Genomic DNA, 23,075 nt, shown 5'->3' on the forward strand with positions numbered 1-23,075 from the left:
CTCTGGAAACCAGTTGCCAAGAAATAGTTTGTAATACTGTACAACACATGGCAATGGTATTTTTGCATGTATGAAAAACGGAATGATTTTGGTATTTTGATTGACGTTTCAGTCAAGCATAGAACAGTTGTGTGTGTCGATAGGAACATGAAATGACTGTAGGTATATTTATAAACAGTCTGTTATTAGCGAGCAGAATAACTCGCAGATTTGTTTCACGATAGGCTGCAATTCAAATTGAGATGCTTCTGGTATTGGCTCAAAATGTATTGTATATAATCATAGGCTATCAAGTCTACCAGGCTACAGTCTACAAGGCTACAAGTTTACCAGGTTACACGTCAGTAGACTTGTGAAGCTTCTTTAAACGAATCAGTCAAAAATCTTTTTTATTATTCGATTTCACTTCGCCAGGAAGCTAGCTATTCGTTTTATTTGAAGCTTCGGTTTTTTTTTAAACCTAAAATGTCCCATTCTCCTTATCCATACTGCAGAAAAACGTTTTAAAAAAATGAAATTTTGCCAGGTAATTATTCAAAAAAGAATGCGATGCAAATTCCGGCCCCTTATAAGTAGGGGCATGCAGATTTCGCGAAAAGATCTGAACACTTATTAGACTGCAACAAGGTATAGGTACCCGCGCCTGTGGTTTCTTCCTTGTGATTGGCGGCCGTCTGTGAGAGAAGTCGTTGCCTTATTTGACCAAGCCACTCAGGACGCGTTTGCTTCCGCATTGAATCACTGTGATTGGCGTTGTTACAATCGATATGTACCTGGAAGAAACTCACCCAATAACGAAACACAGACGATGCTACAGTGTTTTAACTTTCATCTAGTCCCAAAATCTTTTCGCGAAATTGTCATGCCCTATTTATAAGTTGTGTGTGAAGTAAATATGAAACAATGGCCTGGCACGGGACGTTAACACGGGTCACTTCGAGCTACCGAACATTCCGTGTGCTGCGCGCGGGTCGAAGCGGCCCTTGTGTCCCCGCGGGGCGGCGCCTTGTTTGATGTCGGCCACGCATTCCTGCTCCCTCCCCTCCACCCCCCTCCACACATCGCCGGGTGACGGCGCGCGACGGCAGCGCCGCCGACGGCAATCGCCGGCGACCATCTTGACACTCGCCCGGTGGAGATCTTCCGATAACCTCCGCCGGCCGGCTTTGCCCCTTTACACGGGCCCGAGGCCGGCGGATGTTACGTTTCAACTACCGTGCGGACTTCAGTCTTCCCGGACAAATCACACGCACACAAGCTGCAGCTCCGATGATGTCATCGTCATGGCAGAACGCGAGAACGAGAAACTATACGAAGAAGACAAAGAATAAGAATAACTTAGGGACCCGAGAAAATACGTGAATTCATTTAGTGATATGATAAAATTCAAATCTATAGGCAATACTCTTGGCCAATAACGTTCTCCTCAACTGAAGGATTGCCGAATCACAGGCCACCCAGTCGGGTAGCCAATGAACAGATGACATTTGCCCGAGTGTACAGAGGACTGTGGAGTCTATCGTAGAGGTCAATGAAAAACGCAGATTTTTTTTAGATACCTAATAATTAGAGACCCGTGAATTTCGCGGATTCAATGACCTCCAGGATAGACTCCAATATCCTCTACACACTCGGGCAAATGCCAACTGTTCATTGGCTGTTGACTTGTGAGTCGTCTCGACTGGGTGGCCTGTGATTTGACATTTATATGAGTGAGGGTCTCTAATTGGCACTCAGTCCTCCAGATTAACAGAGAGCCAATGACAGAAGCAGCACTAAGGTATAATTATTTGAATTTTAGCATAACACGAAATGAATCCGCGAAATTCACGGGTCTCTACTAATAATATGAAGGAAAATAACGTGGAATGGCAGATATGTAGGGCTATGCAGATTTCGCGAAAAGATTTTGAGACTAGCTGAAAGTTAAAACACTGTAGCAATGTCTGTGTTTCGTGGTTGATTGCGTTTCTCCCAGGTACATATCGATTGTAACAACACCAATCACAGTAATCCAGTGCGGAAGCAAACGCGTGTGTATTTTAATAGAAAAGATTTTAATTAATGTAATTATTTTCAATCAATAAGAAGATAATAATTAATTTTAAAAAATATGTTATGTATAGAGTGTGGAAAAATTCTCGCGTTCAGTGACCACTGGGATAGGCTCCATACCTCACCTGGTTATTGGCTGCTGACTTGTGAGGTATCGAATTGGTCCAAATTCCTCCAGATTAGCAGTGAACCAGTCAGAGGCAACACAAAGTATGATTATTTTAATTTTAGCATTTTACGAAATGAAACCGAAAAAAATTCCGGTCTCTAATTACGGAATATAAAATTTATTAATTCAGGTAAGTAATAAAGGAAATTGCACAAAGGTGCTAATGTATCCAACAAAAAGGCCAAGAAAACTACACTTAATAAAAAAAAGAGTGACTCTTTCAGTTCTCGCCAGTGATGTGTAATCATTTAACCTCGGTAACGAGCAAATTAACGTGTTCTGTTGTTGCAAATAAACTCATAATACAAAACTAGGACACAAATATTCAACGCAGAATTCTTTAAAATATCGCCGAGAGTGATAAATACACGAAAAGTATTCGTTTGAAGGAAAATCCGTAAAAAAAATATTTCCGAACCAATCGCATACAAATGCCTCATTGATTAACCAGTGGCATTTCCCCCTAGACCGGAATTACCATCGCTTACGTTTTTGAGGTTATATTTCTTTAGGGAGGTTGAGGATGACATTTTAGTGTGCACCAGGAAAAAAAAAACAATGAAATAAGCGCGCATTACACGACGAAAATTTTACACGTTGAAAGTCCAATGCGCATTCATGCAGTAACTGCTATAGCCACGAGTTGAAGTCGTCAAGATGGCGGACCCATGTGTGCCAACATGCACGCATGTGTTTCGCGAACATTGGGGGATGTAGTAAGCGTATTAGGTGTGCCAAAGTTAACATTATGGTAGCAAAACTAGCCTGGAAAAAATGTTTGTTAACTTGAATAGTAGTAACAAAATGCATTCCCAAATTTAAAAATGCTTATAATTTATTGCATAGAGACCGGAAAAATTCGCGGATTCATTTCGCGATAGGCTAGAATTCAAATAGTTATACATCAGTCCTGCCTCTGCTATTGGCTCACAACTCACTTGGATGACTCTGGGCCAATGAGAAAAACTCAACTAAAGCAGCATCAAATCACAGACTGCTACGTTGGGACGTCTCACAAGACAGCAGTCAATGAGTGGGTAACATTTGACTGAGTGTACGTAGAACTATGGAGTTCATGCTAGAGGTCATTGAACCCACGAATTTTTCCAGTCCCTATTTATTGGCCAGGTAAATTGCGTTGGAGCAAAACATGGAGTCAAAGATATTTGATATTTTGTTGGTTCTCTAAAGCATTACAAAAGCTATGCTATCTTTTAAGTAATTTTTACATTGAAGTTGCTGTTCAATACATCCATTAAAACCAAATTAACCGGAAATATTTTCAGAGTCATTTTATAACACTACGTGTATGTTTGTATATTTGTTTTTGCCTAAACGACAGAAATCTGATTGTAAATACTTCCTACAAATAAACCTTTACCTTGTTGAGCTGATTCAACATTTAAGATTTAACATTAAAAATGTAATTATGTAATTTTGGTTTTCAAAATGGCGTCGAATATATGTAGGCTAACATTTTCTTGTGTCTCTACAGTATGACGAATGTTGCGCTATCTTTACATTTCAATGTTAAGCAGAGTATATGTGCTTTATGTCTACTATAATCGTATGGTTAAATATGCCTAGTACGACTAATTTGTTGTTTGAAATTTAATTTAATTCTAACACATACAGATTACTTTTGACCTTCTGCAAATGGACCACGGCTTATGTCAAATACTACGAGCCAATGAGCCATCCTCTACAAAAGAGGACTACTTATCTGCACAATGAAGACTATTCTCACTATTTGGTTTAAGATCATATCTACCACGATTATTTAAGTGAATTATTGAGTATAGCAAAGTAGACTTGAAACACACGTACATCTGCTTCACGTTGATGATTTGACTTCACTGCTCTCGCCAAAGGATGAGACCCTGTTATCGACCAAAAGGTCTTTCTACTGTGACTTTCAAGTTTTAAAAAGTGCTATTAATAAAAAAAAGTAAATAATAAAATGGAAAAATGCGCTGTTTCAGTGACCTCTATGTTACACTCCGCGATCCTCCATGTACTCGGGAAAATATAAACTGCTCATTGGCTACTGGCTCGTGACACCTGTAAACTGGGATGCTTTTGATTCGGCACTTATTTTGTTGAGGGTTTTTGTTATGGCTCAGAGTCCTTCAGATAAGCTGTGGCCCAATCACTGAAGCAGCAAAAATTAGGTAAACGTATTCTGATACTAGCCTTTCGCGAAATGAAACCATGAATTATGTTTGAAAGATTTGTGCAATGGGAGTGCATGACTTGATGTAAGTTTTTGGACATACGCCATTGCTAAGAACTTTTTCTGTGTTTCCGTACCATGTGCGTCTCTGCCTGAGGACGGGAGCAGATATAAGTTCCCGAAACGTCGCTTGTTTCTGTTTTGGTAAAACTATTGTGTTAGTTTTGTCTTTTCGTTTTGTCGTGTTTTTGTCTCGTTTCAACTGTTGTGCTGAATTATTTTGGGTTCAATATTTTTGTGGTCATTAATTGTTGCGGGGTTTTTTATCGTTATATTCTGTTTTGGTAAAAAATTGTGTTTGTTTCGTCTTTTCGTTTTGTCGTGTTTTTGTTTCGTTTCAACCGTTGTGCTGAATTTTTTGGGTTCAATATATCTGTGTCGTCATCATTTGTGGGTTTTTTTCGTTCTCTTAGTACATTTAGTTTTTCTTTGTTTTGTTGACCATATTCCTGTTACGGAATATTTTGTGGTGTTTATATCCTTGTTGACAACAGCAATTTTTTTGCTTAATTTTTTTTTTGGGTTTTATTTATTTATTTCATTATTTTTTAGTTTTTCTTCAACAGAAAAAGTTCTTTGCAATGGCGTATGTCCAAAAACTTACATAAAGTGAAACCATGAATGATTCCAGTCTCTTAGTTATTAGCAGTCCAAAAATATATTTGTGAATTCGTGTTCAAAGTAAATGAGAAAACTAAACGCAGGTATCCGTTGACTTGCCACGATCTCTGTATACATTGTAACCTTCTTTCTTCGTAAATTTCAAGTAATAATTTTCAGCAGTACACTTGGAACAGCTGGTCTTCCACAGATTTGTCACTATAGAGTGTTCCCGAAGCAGATGCAGGCCCTGGGCGCTGACAGCCGCAGGACCGTCAGTCGACCTCTGGGAGGGTTCGCGGCCTGTCAGGACCCATCCAGGTGTTGATGGAGACGATTTTTGTGTGTCCTCGGAGGACCGTGATTGCAGGAGAGGAGGCGAGGGGGAACTTCAGGGTGAGATCGGTGCCACAAAGGACGGGCGGGGAAAGTAACACGATACATCGGTTTGCTTCTAGTTGGGTCCCACCCCCCCTCCTACCCTTTTTAGTGGGCTCACGCGAATAACTTTGCGGTCTCGACCTGTCGTTCGGTCGCGGGGGAGAGATCCTTATTTGTCGCTTTGCTTTCAAACATGGCGCTGGAAGCCTGGAAGTCCCTCGCAAGTACAGTCCGTGGTGGAAGAAAAGAAACCGTCTTAATGTCGTTGATAGGTGCTGCGAGTGTACCATTAAAAATAAGGTGATGCCTTGCGAAATCAAGGAACGTTCGTGACTCGCAATGGTTCAATCAGAGACGACTGGACGACGTGGACGGGTCGTTACCACAACGACGAAATACCATAACGCCAAATGTCAAAATTGACCACAACGCCGATAGCTAGAAAACTGCTGTGTACCACAACGCCGAAATAACAACTGAATGAATTTGTGTGCGTTTCTTATATGTACCTTAACGCCGAAATACCACAATCAAACCTAACCTTACCAAACCTAACCTAACCTAACCTAGCATAATATAACCAAACTTAACTTATCATCTGTGTAGCATCTAACATCGGTAACGAGTAAATTCATGTCTTCTCACGCTCCAAATACACTTATAATACGAAACTAGGACACAAAATTGACGTATAGGTAATTGTTTAAAATAATGCCGAGTGTGATTAATATACCAGCAAATTGTGTTTTCAACTACATTTCTTAACGCGAATGACACAAAGTTTTCCCACCCGCAGATAGAATTCAATTTGCAGAGTGAAATTTTAAACTACACAGTGAAACGGCTCTGATAAAAGCGAAAATGTCTTGGAAAAATACTAAAACCCGGCTTTGAACATGAATTGCGACAAGGGATTTTACTAATATACTGCCCATTTTGCTAAAACTCATTAAACAGTTAATACTATAAAGTTTCCTTTCGGCTTTACATGAACTTTGGTTCACGTTATCCGCCACAGTTAGCAGCACCGTCGTGGTTACACATTTCCGTTCCTTTGACGTCTGTCGCATTCACTATATTACTCTTACCAAATGCCATATACCAAGAGGTAAGATGTTACACATCAAAAATTCGTGTTTTTCATTTCACTATGGAATAAAATTTATGCTCTCTTATATTTTATATCATTCAAAAATTGGCTCGTATAGTTTATGTGGAGTACTGTAAGCCAGAATAATTGAATCAGGGCCAACTCAGGACATCTCTCAATTGAGGAGCTAATGAACAAATGGCATTTGACCGATAATGTAAAAGATAATGGAGTCTATCCTGGAGGCCAAAAAACCATATGAATCTTATATACGTGAATGTGGCACACTGCTACAGAAACCGAATCAGACAGCATGGATGGAGATCATGGTCAGACAGATCAGATTGACGTAACAAAGCGAATGTGGCAGGGCCTTTAAGGAATATTAGACCTCTCCAACTTGCAATTTCAAATATTTTGATACCGCTTGAAATAAAGATTCCATGCTAAAACCTTTGGTTTGACATAGCTTAGGGCTTTAGCTTTTGGCTACTTGTTGAAGGCAACACTTGTGAACTGGTGTGATTATCATTACTGCTGTAGTCGCCCGCGTGAAATAATAACTAATAAGTTATTTACTCGCGGCGCTTAATGACTAGAGCGTGTTAGTAAATATGTTGTATGCAAGGTGCAGAGCGTCTGGTGTAGGTATATTATTTATGCCTTGACTTGCCAAAAATCTGGATGTACAGTACGAAATTAGAATTATAGCAAAATGATGGAAAATTCCAAGATGGCGTTGCAATCGCGCGTCCTCTCAGCCAATTAAGTGGTACCTTTTTGCGCGTGAATTTTAAATTTGCGTGCTATTGTACTTGCGCGTGTAAATTTGCAGGGTTGCGTTCCCGTACTAATATGCCTTATAAAAATTTGCTTGTTTTGCATTCATTCCCTACCGCCAACCACAATTTCCAAACTCATTATTAGTTCTGTATTCGGATCTGTAGGGCTTCCTCAGCCCCATCTTGATCATTCTACTGGCATGAAGACGTACGCGTTAATGAGCCAAATTTAAATCAAAATCAAATTTACAGTTCATGGAAAGATTAGATGTTTCTCCTGGATGTTGCGACAGTGCTTTGAGCGCTACGCTGCTGTGACCAATATTTACAAAAAATAACACAGATGATAACGATAAGTCGTCTGGTACTTAAATATTTCTTGGCTTTTGGGTTGAAGTGACGTTCGTTTCGTCATGCACTAGTGCAGCCATCTTCAAGGGCGATTAAGGACCGAAGACCTGGTATTCTGACATAGTGTTCATGTAGAGTCATTCGCAGCCGAGCTGCGATTGGTCCCCTTGGCGTGGCCACGATTGGAGGAGGGTCTGGCCACACAGGATAAGTTTGATTGGTGGTTGCTCAGTTTTATTTAGTTGTTTTGTAGCAAAAACTATTTTTTGTCCGTACTGAGACTTCATTCATATCGTAACCTTTCCTGGCGAGAGTAGTAACTATTTCTTCTACTAACTTATTTCTACTCGTACCTAATTGTGTACGCAATAGAACGTTTATTAATATTGCGTACTGATTTTACTATTTTTCATCTGCAAAGGCAACTTGAATAATAATTAGTTTTTAAAAAATTTCTTTTAAAAATTTTATTCGTACCTAATTAATTTTTTGAGATCAAAGTTTTTGTAATGACAGATTGTTTGGTTTTTAACTTAGTGCTATAATTTATGATATTGCATGAATTTGTAGTTTTATATAAAGAAGTTTACTGAATTTCTTTTAATACCTAAATTCTGTCAGTAATAACTATATTGAAATCTATAAAATGACAAAACAATTGAAACCAATAAAATTAGCTATATTATTTGCTGACAGTCTAGATGACGTAAATTTTCAGCAAACTAAATAAATCTTGTCGTTGAAGCATAGGTTATTTGACACGTTTTGAAGTACAAGAAACCAATGAAAAAAAAATATCTAAAAATTTTCTTACCGAAATATGTGCGACCAGGAGAAAAATTAAACTGTGGGATCAGCAAATCAACACCCGAGATAGACTCGATAACGTGAAATTTTGCGGCATTTTTTAAAACCTGTTTACCGGAAAACCAAGTGAATTCCCTTCAAATCAAATATGACATTAATGATGGTTTTCAAAATGAAAACGATCGTTATCCGCAAAGGTGACAGAAGTAACACACGTTTTGTTTTCTTGCGTGTGTTCGTACATAACCTCACTTTTTTTTTTACCAACAGACTTCGTGACACTTCCGCTGACGAGGGCTCGCACGTAATTGTTGCACGCGACGTCGCAAGCAATGCATACAGTCCGAGTCAAAAGTTTCGCCGGATAGTACACCCTAGTCGCCCGCTAGTTGTAACTCGGCACGGCACGGCTACACTGTTAAAAATGTTCGCCTTAAATGTAGGCCCACGAAGAACGCTGGTTATCCAGGGATAATCGTTTATTGATCTTTATCGTTGACGATATATGGATACTAAGTTCACTTCTAAGATGAATCCACAAGAATAATCTTGACATACAAAAAAAAACATTCAAAAACTGTTTAAAACTACAAAAAAATACACAGTTATATCTTCCGCGTGTGAGCTTACCACATTTCCAATGAAAAACAGAGCTTAGAAGTTGAATGACGCCATTTTTTTTTACGAAAACCGAGTTATCATAAATTACGAAGAGCTCTTCGTTTATTTAAGTCAACTTTTCGTAGAAAAGTCCTTAAATTGACTGTGACTGGCCAGTTGTGTATATATACAGTTACAAAAATATTTTTCAGGGAATGAATCCAAATCTAATGCAAAGGGGCATGTATTTTTCGCGGGAAAAAAATCAGAACGCTCATTAGACTGCAACAAGATTTACCACATGAGCGGTTTCTTCCTTTCAATTGGCGGCCTTCTGCAGGAGAAACCATTTCTTAGTCGACCGAGCAATTCAGACCGCGCTTGTTTCCACACTGAGTTACTGTGATTGGTGTTCTGACAGACATGTACCTGGAATAAAATAGATAGACTATAAACTAGAGCAGATATTTGTAGGTTATAATTAAATCCGCCCGTTTGTCAAAAGTATGAAGCCACCAAAGATTTTGACGGACGGACGGAGGGAATTTTTCGGGCATATGATTGGCTGCAGACGGACGAGTCGACGGACTATTGTTAGAGACCGGAAAAATTCGCGGGTTCAATGACCTCCAGGATAGACTCCAAAATCCTCTACACACTCGGGCAAATGCCAACTATACATAGGCTGCTGACTAGTGAGTCGTCTCGACTGGGTAACCTGTGATTCGACAGGTCTATGAGTGAGGGTCTCTAATTGGCCCTCAGTCCTCCAGATTAACAGTGAACCAATGGCAGAAGTCACACTAAGGTGTAATTATTTGAATTTTAGCATAACACGAAATTAACCCGAGAATTTTTCAGGTCTCTAACTATTGTAACTCTGGCTTCAATCTGCGAGTTTTATTTATTTTTTTCCTTCTCTCTACCAATGATAAACCGAAATCAGAATGGTCGGACAGAGATTATAACCCGGATCCTTGGAAGGAATTGTAACTTTTATCTGTTGATGCAGCTATGCACTCTTGGCAACACACGGATATTTTTTTCCCCCGCCCGCCGATACTTTTGGCACGGAGGGTATCGGAGCTGGCAGGTAACTACCGGGGATGTCTATCCCTTCCGCGGCGGCGATGTCATCCCTTCGGTAGACATTTTGGTTTTTTGGGGGTGGGGGAAGGGAACGCTGTCACAGCTTCCCTGTCAGCTGTCAGCCGACGTATACCGTGGTCTCTTATCAGAGCGGCCATCTTGCCGCCCGCAAGTCTGTCGTCCTCCCCCCACCCCTCTTTTTTCCCTATTCCCTTCTTCGTCGACCCAAAAACACGCACTCGTCAACACGCGAGCGTCAGTGCGCGTCCCAGTTCTTTTCAGAGGGAGAGTGAAGTTTTTCTTTTTGGTCGGCTTTTCCGTAGCCAAGTATGATTGCGACTGGATTTTCGGTTACAGAAAGAATAACTTGTGTTGGAGACAGCTGCGTCCTGAAGCTAGGGACTGGAAAAAAATTCACAGTTTCGATGACCTACAGGATAGACTTCACAGTCTTCTGTATACTCGGGCAAATAACGCCAGTTCATTAGCTTCTGACACTGGTTTTTTTCCTGTCATTCGACACTTCCATGGTGAGGGTTTCTCATTGGCCCAGAGTCGTCCAGGTGAACAGTGAGCCAGTAACAAAAGCAGCTTAAAGATATATGTACTTGAATTTTAGCCTATGGTGGAATGAATCTGAGAATTTTTTTTTCCGGTCTCTAAGTATTGTCTGTGTATAGAAACCGGAATAATTCGCAGATTCAAATCCAAATACACAATCTAAACAAACAGCTAATTGGACTGGAGATATTTTCCCCGAGTATACAGAGGACTGTGTAGTCTATACCCGCTGTATTTGAAAGACCCTCTTACTCCGATACCTCGAGGAGGAGGAGGAGGGGAGGGCGTTGTTTTGGGTCCGGCGTGGCCAAGCGGAGTTGCCGTCTAGTCGCCCCCGGGTGTACACACAGACGGCGGCAGTGCACAGAAGGGGGAGGTCGACGACAAGACATCTTCCACTCCCATTCTTCCCGCGCGGGACCCGAGGACGGGGGGGGGGGGGGGGGGGGGGAGGGCGCGGACAATGCGCCCGGGCGTATGTACCTGCCTGGTGGTCGCCGGCCCGGCCGGGAGTGTATGGGGAAGGTATTATCGGCGCGGGAAATTATCCGCCCGCATTGTCGTCCGGCAGCCGACAAGCGGCTCCGCTCTTCTCCGGATAATGGGAAGGCAGGTCGGCGAGACGCCAGGGTCCGCGGAGGGCGGCTGTACGGGGGAGCCCGGCAGGTCTCGCTACGAGGGCCCACGCACGGTCAGGGGTGTATGTGTGTCGGCGAGGCGGGATGATAGGCGCGACGCTCGCTGGTGCTTCTAGCGCGGTGTCTCCTCTGGACTGGCGCGCAGTCTTCTCGTCGTGCACTGAGCGGTGACCGTGACATTATATGGCGGAGAAATGAAGATAAACGCGTTTTTCGAGTCTCCTGAGTGCTTTCAAGAATCTGTACCGGTTGTTTTACGTCCAAAAATTACTCTGAAAACACGCGTTTTTAGCCATTTTCACTATTTTAAAAATACAGTTTAAAAACTTAAACCGAAATGAAAAGTACTTTTTCGGCGCTCAGAGAACTCTTAAATTATTTTCGTAAGCAGACCCCACTCGGATATCTAGGGTAGTTTGGAAATCGCGTTGCTTTTCCTGGAGCTCTGCGCGCCATGTGTGTGCCCGGGTAGGTAGGGGCCCTTAAGGGGGTCCACATATGGTCAGGGTTGCGACGCTCGCTGGTGTTTCCAGCGATGTACTATCGATGACAGGAATTATCATTTCGATAAATGCCGACTGCCTTTTGCTGGCGACAGGCGACCTGCCGCTCTGTCTTTTCTGGAGTGTAACCCAACTAACCGCTGCGCGATTTAATTAGTCATGCGTGTAACCATCTTAGGAAATTTAAATTAAGTTAATTTAAACTTTAGTACACAGTAATTCTCCTCTCTAGTTGTCATTTTCAGAAGTCGACTGACAGCCCGAGCTGTTATAACGCAGAGTAGTCACTAGCCTGTCCAACCCAGCTATTCTCCTTGGCCATCCTCTTGTGTCCCGTGCTGAACTCTCACTCATGATGCATGCCATAGTGCAACCCACAGTAGTATAGTTTGGTTCCTCCTGCGCCAGGCGCCAGACGCTGGTGCCGGTGCCGTGGAGCCTGCCGATTGCTCTGACGTTACGGCGGCCATATTGTATGGTCGTGACCTTGAACTTTGTCTTCTAACCTTGACCTTCGACCTTCAAAATTTGGCAAAATTAGCCAAAATTTACCCAAAAATCCTCAAAAGTCGCTAAAATGTTCATTTTTTTTGGAAAAAATTCCGCCAAAAAAATCTCAAAAATTCCCGTTTTTAAGGAAAAATTCCCGTTTCGAGGGAAAATTTACCGTTTTTAGTCCCTAAAAATCCCAGCGGCTTGAAATGTCCATATTGAGGCTTAAGCATCCATGTCTACAGCCGGGGTTTAACCCTGAGGAAAAGGTAGCAATCATCTTGTGCTTTAGTTGTTGGAAATGGGCCAGCCATGGCAGTGACTGATGCCATGACTAACTCCCCTATCTTATACTCTGGACTATAACTAGTTGAGTTGGGCTCAAGTCCTGCAGAATGCAATCAGCAAGCAGGTTTAGCAGGTTTGAGAAGAGGATGCTCCATGAGAAGAGTTGATCTTGGCAGAGAAATTTCTCCCATCTGTAGTTTGGGAGCTTGTACATCACTGCCGGCATTGTTTTGTCGGGTGTTTTAGTTTTAATACCAGTGGCACATGCGTGGTTTGTAGTACGGAGCAGCTAAATGTGGCTAAATATTAGTAATCGCAGTGATTTTACGGACTCTACAAAGAATAATTAACCTGAAACAAGCGAAGAGTTCTTCGTAATCTCAGATAACTGGATTTTCCTGGGAAAAAAACGACGTATTCTGACGTCTGAGTTCTGTGTTTATTTATATGCTAGGTAAACACACACGTAGGAAAAAAATGTTTTCGGTGTAGACTTAACACGTTTTTGAATATTTTTTTTATAAAGTAAGACTATTATTTTTGATTCATTTCAAAATAAGTGAACAAAGCACACGTAAAATTAAGAAGATCCCTGGATAATTTGTAACATTAAAAAAACTTATTTTTATCACGTTAATACATATTTATATTTTACCATTTGTTAATTTTAATGATACCATAAAATAGTAGGTATATATATTCCAGAGGAGAAACTATTAATAGCAGTCAGCGACTTTTAATAACAAGAAATGGCATTGTATTATAGCTATACTCAAATTTTTTAAACAATTTGTTGACAAAAAAAGGCTGAAACCAGGTGACATCTTTAAGTTACGTCTACGTAGAAGTAAAAACTGAAAATGTCTCAGATGATGTTATTAATAAGTTGCCACAAGAAAGTGTATTCTTGAAATGGAATGTTTTGACACATAAAAAAAAAAATTAATTTAATTATGAATTTGCTTCTAAAATATGTTGTATTCTATGGCGTATATCTGGCAACAAGGCACGCCAAAACAAGAACAGCAGTGATGGCAGAAGGCACACGATACTGTGTAGGATGTCTTCTCCTCCGCCAAGCTGGCAACGTCGCGGCGGTATTTGGGGCTAGTTCCACCACAGTCGAGGGGAACAGTGGCCGTGAAACCGATCTTTTCACTTAGCCAGCGAGGATCAGAGGACCTCTTTCCTCCTGGGTCCTCTATAATCCCTTGGCGAGGCACAATGGCCTATCCTGCTCTCCTCCTCGCTCCTGGAGGACTCAGCCCGTCAAAGGCGCCGCCGGCAGTGGCTGGGCGCATTTCTCCAGACGTCATCGTCTCTCTCTCTCTCTCTCTCCCTCCCTCTCTTCCTCGCGCGCGATGTTTGGTAACATGCCGCGGGCACGCATATCCACACAACTCCACCCCCCCGCGCACGCGATGACTCTGGATGGCTCCAGGTTCGTCACCCTGCAAACAAAACATTAAAACTAATAACTCGTACCCGACATTATGTTCTAAAGCGCTTCCCAAGGTTGGTATAGGTCCCACGCGCTTCAAACAACTTCGTTATTAATTCACGAAGATCCTGAAATTTCGTGAATTCAGTTGGTGTCAGGCAAAAATTCAAAGCCTTGTGTTTTATCTACCTACTATTGCTTTCCTATTGGCTTATTTCATGGCGAGAACATTTTTAATCTCTTTAATTGGCACTGGCTGATTCGCTGATTTCTCTCCTAGCGGGGCGCCATTGGCCCACAGTCGCCGAGGGGGCGTGTCCAGATAACTGCGGTCCAATAAAGGACACAGGACAAGCGTACGAACAGTTGCATTCTATCTTGCGTCCAAGTTGATCCGCGAAATTTCCGTACCTCTGTTAATTCATATTACAGTGATGCCAAATTAAGCACGTCACATAAAATAATGTTCCAGCTATACAGTTTAATAGTGTCAACAGTGAGCGTTGTAGAGTGTTGTTTCGAGGTCTTCATTAAAGAGTAACTCAAAACACATGCGCGCATACCGCTTTGTTGATTTCTCGCTTGCAGTGCGAAAGAATAGCTCTTTCCCCAATTAGTACAGGATGAACCTGTAAACTTTATTTGGCAACAGAATGGAGCCCCTCCCCATTGTAATCTCTTTGTACGAGAGTGGTTGAACGTCGAAGTCCCTGACCGTTGGATTGGTCGTAATGGTCGAGACGACAGAGCTCTTTTTCGCTGGCCTCCACGTTAATCTGACTAACACCATGCGATTATTTTCCTTTGAGGCTTTATAAAAGCGGACGTGTTGACCTAAGTGTGGGAAGAATTGGACTTTATGTTGGATGTGTGCTGTAAATTAAGGTGCACATATGGAACATTTGTAAGAAAAACTATGTTATTTTACTTTCAATTTGATGTAATATGATTTGTTGTTAATAGTCTAAATTAAACTGTTGTAACATAACATTTAATCTGAGCCACTCTTTTATGGAGATCCTGTATTAAGTATTTTCCGTAGTTGTTAATGAGTGAGACGTCCCGTTATGGAATTAGGAAGTATTAGTTATTTATAAAGAAAAATTTAACTAAATAACACGTCAAATACAGTTTTGTACAATAAATCACGCACATGTATGGCCTAAAACGTTTGGTTAGATTACATATGCTTATAAATATTTTAGTTTGTTAAATAGTTCAAGTTGATTGTTAGACGTGTGAAATATTTAATCTATGGATTAGCTCAGTTAGTCCATTGAAAAGTTACATTTGGGGTTGCGTTTGTCAGATGAACCAATTTTATTTTTTTAGATATGAAGGGGGGTTAGTGTAAAGTTAAATCCAAGTTTGTACGGTTGCAACCCTTGTCCCACGGCCGCCATCTTGGGAAAAGAGGTTCAAATGGTTTTTACGGTTTATCTGCCAAACTATAGGCCTCACAAAAAACAATTATATAACATTTTGTGTTGCAAATAAAATTATCTACAACTTTTGTTCAGTAACATTTAGTCGTAGAACCATAAATAAAGAAGCTATAAGCGAACATCCATAAAAATTTGAGAAAAACAAATTTATTTGTCGATACAACTTTTTTTATAATAATTAAAAAAACTGAAAATTTTTATAGATGGTGTTTTAAGGAACAATTTTTATTTTAAACATTTTTAAATTTATTTATTAGTTAAGGTTTTACAGCGCTGCGAAACGAATACTATTCTTAAGTATTCATAACTATACATAAATATAAATATTAATGATTTGCCATAATTTTTAATCATCTTGTTATTTATTTATGATAATCTTTTTAATTATTGATAATGCAATATTGTTATTAATTAATTATTTACTCTTCCCCACCACCTACGAGGTAGAGTCTGGAGGCGCGTTATTTTTACGTGGTATCCCCAGCAGGCATAATCCACGGTGATTTTCTAAATCACAACTACTCTGTCCTCGGTATTTTTGATGGACCAGGCTGCGGCTTAGAATCCGGTTGGCTTTCTATATTAAATGCTTGAGGAAGAACCGGAGAAGGAAGTGGCGTCAATGTCGGCGGTTCAACTTCAAAATAATTTTCTTCAATTAATTTCGAGAGCTCCATTATGTTGCTGCAAGTCTCCCCAGAACAATGGAAGCACACTGCAGAGCATTTAAGGCCTGCTTTGCGACATCCACACATCGCTCCACAGTTTCCTTTGCATCTGCAGAAAATTAATTTTAGAAGCTCAGGGGGTGCTGGAGGTTTAAGCTCTGCACTGGCATCAATATTTTCCCACATTTTTTTCCAGCCCCAGTCTTCAGGATCGTTATAATTACCAAGCCATGACTGGACCTGATGGTAGACTCGGAGGCTATGAAAGCGAGCTGTATCTTGTGTTGGAGGAAGTGAAGATAAATTCACAATTGAAAACACAATAAAATACGTTAATTTCAAAGACGTACACCAGCATTGGGAAACACTTTAGAGATTATTTTATTTTATTATATTTATTAATGCACGCAGTTAATACTGAAACGGTTTACAAATACAGTTTCAACCATTGGTGGCACTGGGACAATACAAAGTGTAAATAACCGTGTGAGAACCAGAGCCCAGTATTACCGCGAACACTATTTTGTGACGATAAAGTTGTTTCCACGTAAATTTGCAAATTTATAAAAATATTTGGTTGTCTGTAAAGTCGGTTTACGGACGATAGTTTAAAGTGACAACGTCATAACAAAACATTGATGAAATGATTGCATACTTTTATGAATAAAATTGAACCAGTTTTATTGAATTATCACTATTTTGTATGGATACAAAGAAGGAGTAAAATGAAATCTACAATTTAATTGATAAATTTACTTTTATTTGCACTAATTAATTCAAATATGTTTATTACTTTAACGAAAAGATTATTTTAACTATAACTTTTATACATGTTTGCTAGTTAACTTCTTCCAATCTGTGTTATTCTGTTAAGGATAGGACGATGATAGGAAAAGTAGGAAACGAATGGGAGTGTTTCAAGTTTAATGTGCCTCGAAAAAGTCAAATCGACGGTTGTTCCAATCGAGTGGAAGAGAGATAGATGCGGCGCAAGCGTACAATGAGCGTAACGGGAAACAGCGTAATGGGACAATGTGCGTAACGGGACACATCGTAACGGGACAATGTGCGTTACGGGACACTTTTTCGTGCGTGCAGCCAGTTTTCATCGATTTATTAGACGTTATCACATCAAAATTTTTTTTTACATGGTGTGGTTGCAGGAGGCCGCTCGACTTCCGACGAATCGGAAGTCACGTGGGTCGGTGAACGGGACGAAAGGTCCACCGCCCATCATCAACCACGGCATCCCTGGTCCAGCAAGCAGCAGGCGCGCCCTTATCGTCCGCACAAGGGCGGGCGCTGTGTGAGATCTCTCTCCCCTCTTCGTCCCTCCTCTTCATCGAGCACTTCCAGCAGCGCGTGCGTCTCCTTGTGGTTTCAATTATACCCCCCATCCCACACCCACGCACCCACCACTCTTTCTCCACACAACCCGGCCCGGGTTACGATTGCTGATGGCTCACAAGCGTTCAATCCTCACTTCCATACGTCAACACGGCAAGTCACAACTCGGAACAGTCATAACTAATAATTCTCGGGAGTGGGAGAGGGGAGGGGAAACGTGAGCTAGTCTTTCAACACTCGCCAGAGAACAGGCTCGGTAACGAGCAAATTCCACGAGTTCTCCTGTTGCAAATATGATTCGAAACTCGGACACGAAATTTAACGTACTACATTTCTTCAAAATAATGCCGAGCCTGATAAATATACGTAAATTGTGTTTTTTTTTTTTTTCAACTGTGACACGGCCACACGTAGTTTCCGCACCCGCCGCTAGCATTCGCTGCCGGAGCATCTACGTCGACTATCGAATTTTTTAAAACTATGTAACGTAACGGCTCCGATAAAAGCGAAAAAGACCTGATTTTCGTCAGGGCTTTTGATTGAAATACTGCCCGTCTTGTTAAAATTCATTAAACAGTTAATTATATAAATTTCCTCTTTCTCATTGTGAACATTGGTTCGCGTCATCCGCCACAGATGGCAGCACAGTGGTTACACATTTCCGTTTCAATAGTTTTCCGTTCCATTCACGATATTATTCCTACCAAGTGCCGTATACAAAGGGATAAGATGTTCCACATAAAAAAATCCTCTTATCACACAATTGTTACAAGTTAGAACGATTATAACTTTTAAAAAATTGGTTGTCTTTAAAGTCGGTTTACGGACGATAGTTTAACGTGACAACGTCATAACAAAACATTGATGAAATGATTGCAGTAATAATAGGTTATGTTACAATTGACTAAAAATTATTGTTTTCATATAATTGATTACAATTTATTTATATGAAAACTTGTTCATAATTATATTTAAACTTTATAGCTAAACGCCAGTATTTAAAATTAATTACAAGTCATCTACACGTGAACTGTTTCGTCGACTGTTTATAAAGTGAAGTGAAAAGTTAATGTGGTTTTCATTGCTTATTACAACAACAATTTCGGCAATAAAGGTTAATTATTCTTGCATTTTAAAAATATGATTACTAGTATAATTTCAAGTATTTATTCTTTAATTATTAAAATAAAAATGATTCAAGTTTATTCATAAAATTACATATGCAATCATTTCATCGATGTTTTGTTATGACGTGTCACGTTAAACTATCGTCCGTAAACCAACTTTACAGACAACCAATTTTTTTTACAATTGTGCACTCAGTTTTATAAACATCATAACCCGGAAACAAAACGCCTAAGCACATAACCTCGAAACGTCAAACTTAAAACATCATAACTTAGAGCTGTCATTATTTGGACAAGTCTATCTTGTGTGTTTCTAAGCTCTAAAAGCACATCACTCTTTCATTGTGGCCGCGTAAAAGTTTGAGAATGTGTACACCACACAATAATTTCATTAAATTCGTTGTAGAAACCGAATTTCGGTACCCACAGCCCATGCCATTAAGGTATTAGTTCATGGAATGGGTGTCTGCGCTAATGTTTGCGTCACTTTGGTTAGCAATTGGTTAGAAAAATAAACTGCAGCTTTAGAAAGGTCTTACGCTTGAAGTTTGTTTAATAGCTTGAAAGCAACTCGTTAGGAAGAATAGTAAAAATAAAAATGTTGTTATGAAGTGAATAGTGTTAAACAAAGAAGTTAACATGCTCATCAGAAAAGAATTAGCGTTAAACTTTATTGTAACAAAAAGAAATTGTTCTTCTAACAAAATTGGAAAGAGGGATGAGAGAGAGATAATTCTCATTTTGACTTCAATTATAGGTAAACATTTTTAAGTTTGCACACAATCCATTCGCTACCGTTTTACTCCCAATACACATTTACTTACCAGTTTATATTGTAACTTAACTCGAATAACTTGATTTATCAGTTATCAAATCGTTTCACAGGAGGAAAATCGTATGAATCAATAGAGATTGGAGAACTTATTTACTTTAGTAATCCGTTAGTACTTGGAACAATGATTTATTTTGATTCTATGCATTTTTATGACAAGATAGTTAATTCTATTATTTTTATAAACTTAATTTTTTTTGCACCACAGGCAAGGGAATTAGTATAACAAAGAAAAAAGCGTGAAAAATAATAAACACTGAAATTTTATTTCTTCCTTAAGTGTTGGTATGATTTTGATCACATTTCTGTGCCGCATCTTCACGTAATCTGAATGGAAAATATTACTTTGGAGTGTTTGGAATTATCCTTGCATGCAGTTATTAACCATTTTATCGCACTAAATACTTTTATTGTGTGAAAAAGTAAAGACACACAATAAGTTAAGGAATGTATAATATTGGGTAATCAAGGGCTAAAGGTGAACATTAAAATATTAGAGGATGAATGAATTAATAACCTAGCAAAAATCGTATGCATCGATTTTTCTACATAAATTCTACTCATCGTTACTGAGTACATAGGGTAACTTATCCGATTGTATGTTGGAACCATATAACTATTTCAAAATCACTTGTAATTGATTATAGCATTAGATAGATTTAAAATTTTATTCTTACATATACATTTTGTAATAGTAAGTAACAATGTCAAATTTGTAATTATTTTAATTTCAATTTTTTCGTTTATAACACTTTAATTGTTATTATAGAATATGTTTCAAATGTGTTTCTTTTTACTCATAGTTAGAGTCCCGGAAATTTAGCGGAGTCCTCTGGCCTCAGGATAGAATTCAAAGTTATAGGTGTGCTCGACTCATGTTTACTTTCCCATTGGTTGATTTCTTAGCGAGAACATTTTTATCCTTGTTAGTTGGCACCACCTGATTCGCTTGCTTCTCTCCTAGCTGGACATCGTTGGCTCACGGTAGCAGAGGGGCGTGTCCAGATAACTGCGGTCCAATCATGAACACAGTGCGACAGTGTGGAGGTTTGTATTCTAGCTTGCGACTAAATGAATGCGCGAAAATTCCGTGGCTCTACTCATAGTTAAAGCTACGATTGTTTTACGAACTCACTGGCAAGCAACGTAGACTTCCACTTTATATATTCTTCTCCTTCAAGTTGATGATTTTGACGACCCTAAACCAATTACAAACACGATGAAGTTGTTACCCAACCACGTGTAACTCACCTAAACATGTAACCTTGTTAACAACAAGCAAGCATTCAAAAAGTCTTGATTATACATAGGCAAGTTGAGTCTAACCTGGTCTTAACGGAATCCTCATTTTAGTCGTGGTTATATTTATATCTGGTTCTTTATTTAGCTCCTGCAGTAACGTAGTGTTTGAAATGTGTTTTCATATCCTTGAAAATCGTTTTTATTTAGGTTAGCTTAGTAACTTAAATATTTATTAAATTGCTTTCAATACATAATAAAATACAATAAATTTCTGTAAGTAAATAATGTCCATACAAGAATATCCCAGTTTCAATGGTATATTATAACAGTTAAATTTAGATTATTTACAATAAATCAAATTGAATGTAAACTAACCTAGTTTTTTTTACAAATGTTCAATAATACCACATTGACAGTAGTTATCCCCAACTGAAAGTCCAGTTCTTCCAACACTTCGGTTAACAAGTCCGGAGTAATTGAAGCAATAGCCTCTTCAATTCTGTGTCTCAACCCTGGCAAATCATTAGTAGAGACCCGGAAATTTCGCGGATTCATTTAGTCGCAAGCTAGAATGCAAACCTTCACACTCTCGCACTGTGTTCATGATTGGACCGCAGTTATCTGGACACGCCCCTCTACGACCGTGAGCCAACGATGCCCAGCTGGGAGAGAAGTAAGCGAATCAGGTAGTGCCAAATAACAAGGATAAAAATGTTCTTGCTAAGAAATAAACCAATAGGGTTGTAAACATGGGTCGAGCACACCTATAACTTTGAATTATATCCTGAGGCCAGAAGAATCCGCGAAATTTCCGGGTCTCTAATCATTAGATAGCGGCGGAACGTAGACACGCTCATTTATAAAGCAACAAAGGAAAAAATCTCAAGGCAATATCAGGCCAGCGGGAAAGAGCTCTGTAGTCTTGACCATTACGACCAATCCAACGGTCAGGGACTTCCGAAGTTCAACCACTCTCGTACAAAGATATTCCAACGGGGAGGGACTCCATCCTGTTGCCAAATAATGTTTTCTGGTTCAACCTCTGCTAATGGGGGAAAGAACCATTATTTCTTGCTGGGAGCGAGAAAATCACAAAGCAGAACTCGCGCATGTGGTTATCTAAAACTATTTGAGTTACTCTTTAATTGTGACCTTGAACCAACACTCTACAACGCTTACAGTTTATATTGTTAGTTTTTTTTATGGCTGGGACATTCTTTTGACAGTCTGTAGTACTCCAGTTCGGTAATAACATCCTTGTAAACCTGCTACACAAAGTGTTTCGTGTCTTCCGGGTAGAGGCTTCGATGCTTCAGTGTGCAGATAAAATGTATTATAAACATTGTCGCAAATAGGATGGTTTTACTAAGAATACTCTTACAATAAAATTAACTTAATTTAACGCCTTGTTCGAACAAGATTGGTTTAAGTAAAAATAAATCTAAGCTAGTGTGACATTTTCTCACTTTGAAACTTAAAAAAAATGACATTTTCAATTGTTTTGCACAGTGTATCAAGTGTGATGGCATAAAAGATTATAATGTGAAGACAATAAATAAAAGAAGGAATAAGCATTAAAATAAACTTTGCTTTTGAGATATCAAATTTAAATTATGATTTTTTTAAAGATTAAATTGGATGTTCATTCGAGTGCTTTATTAAACGGAATTCACAACAAGCATCATCATCTGTCGACAACATTAAAATAATTTTACAGACTACATAAATTAATAAATACGTTTCCCACGTACGGTACAGAGAGCTTGGCCTTGAGTTAATGTAATATTTATTTTAATCGTTTATTTATTGTTTCACTTTCATTTTCTGTATGACCTACAAATCTCTACGGCGTAATATTGTTAATGAGATGATAGTTTTTATACATATACTAGCTGCCCGATCCGGCTTCGCACGGTTGTATTAATTGGGGGGGGGGGGGAGGGGGGAAATGAGACCAAATCTCTTATTTACAGTTATAATAAATGAAATAAAATGAAAATTAATTAATTTTGACAAAAACTTAATACAATGCTTTGTAATGTACCGAAGAAGAAACGAATAGCACCGATGGTTTCCCGACTCTCGAGCACGCAACGTTGTCATGGAGACGAAGTACCCACTGTTTCCCGGGCTCAAACACCAATCAACATTGATGATCAGTTTATTATTAATTATAAATTATTAAGACCATTGATCGAAATAAAAACTACCCTATCTCTCAAGTTGGAAAAAATTACACATAAATGCCCATTTTCATCGAAATCAGTTGACTTGGTGAAGGGGACCTTTTTAGAAATCAGATGTAGTTAGTAATTGTCTTCTTAATTTGAATAA

The sequence above is a fragment of the Bacillus rossius genome, chromosome 15, assembly GCF_032445375.1.
Source record: "Bacillus rossius redtenbacheri isolate Brsri chromosome 15, Brsri_v3, whole genome shotgun sequence".
In the NCBI taxonomy this organism is placed as follows: Eukaryota; Metazoa; Arthropoda; class Insecta; order Phasmatodea; family Bacillidae; genus Bacillus; species Bacillus rossius.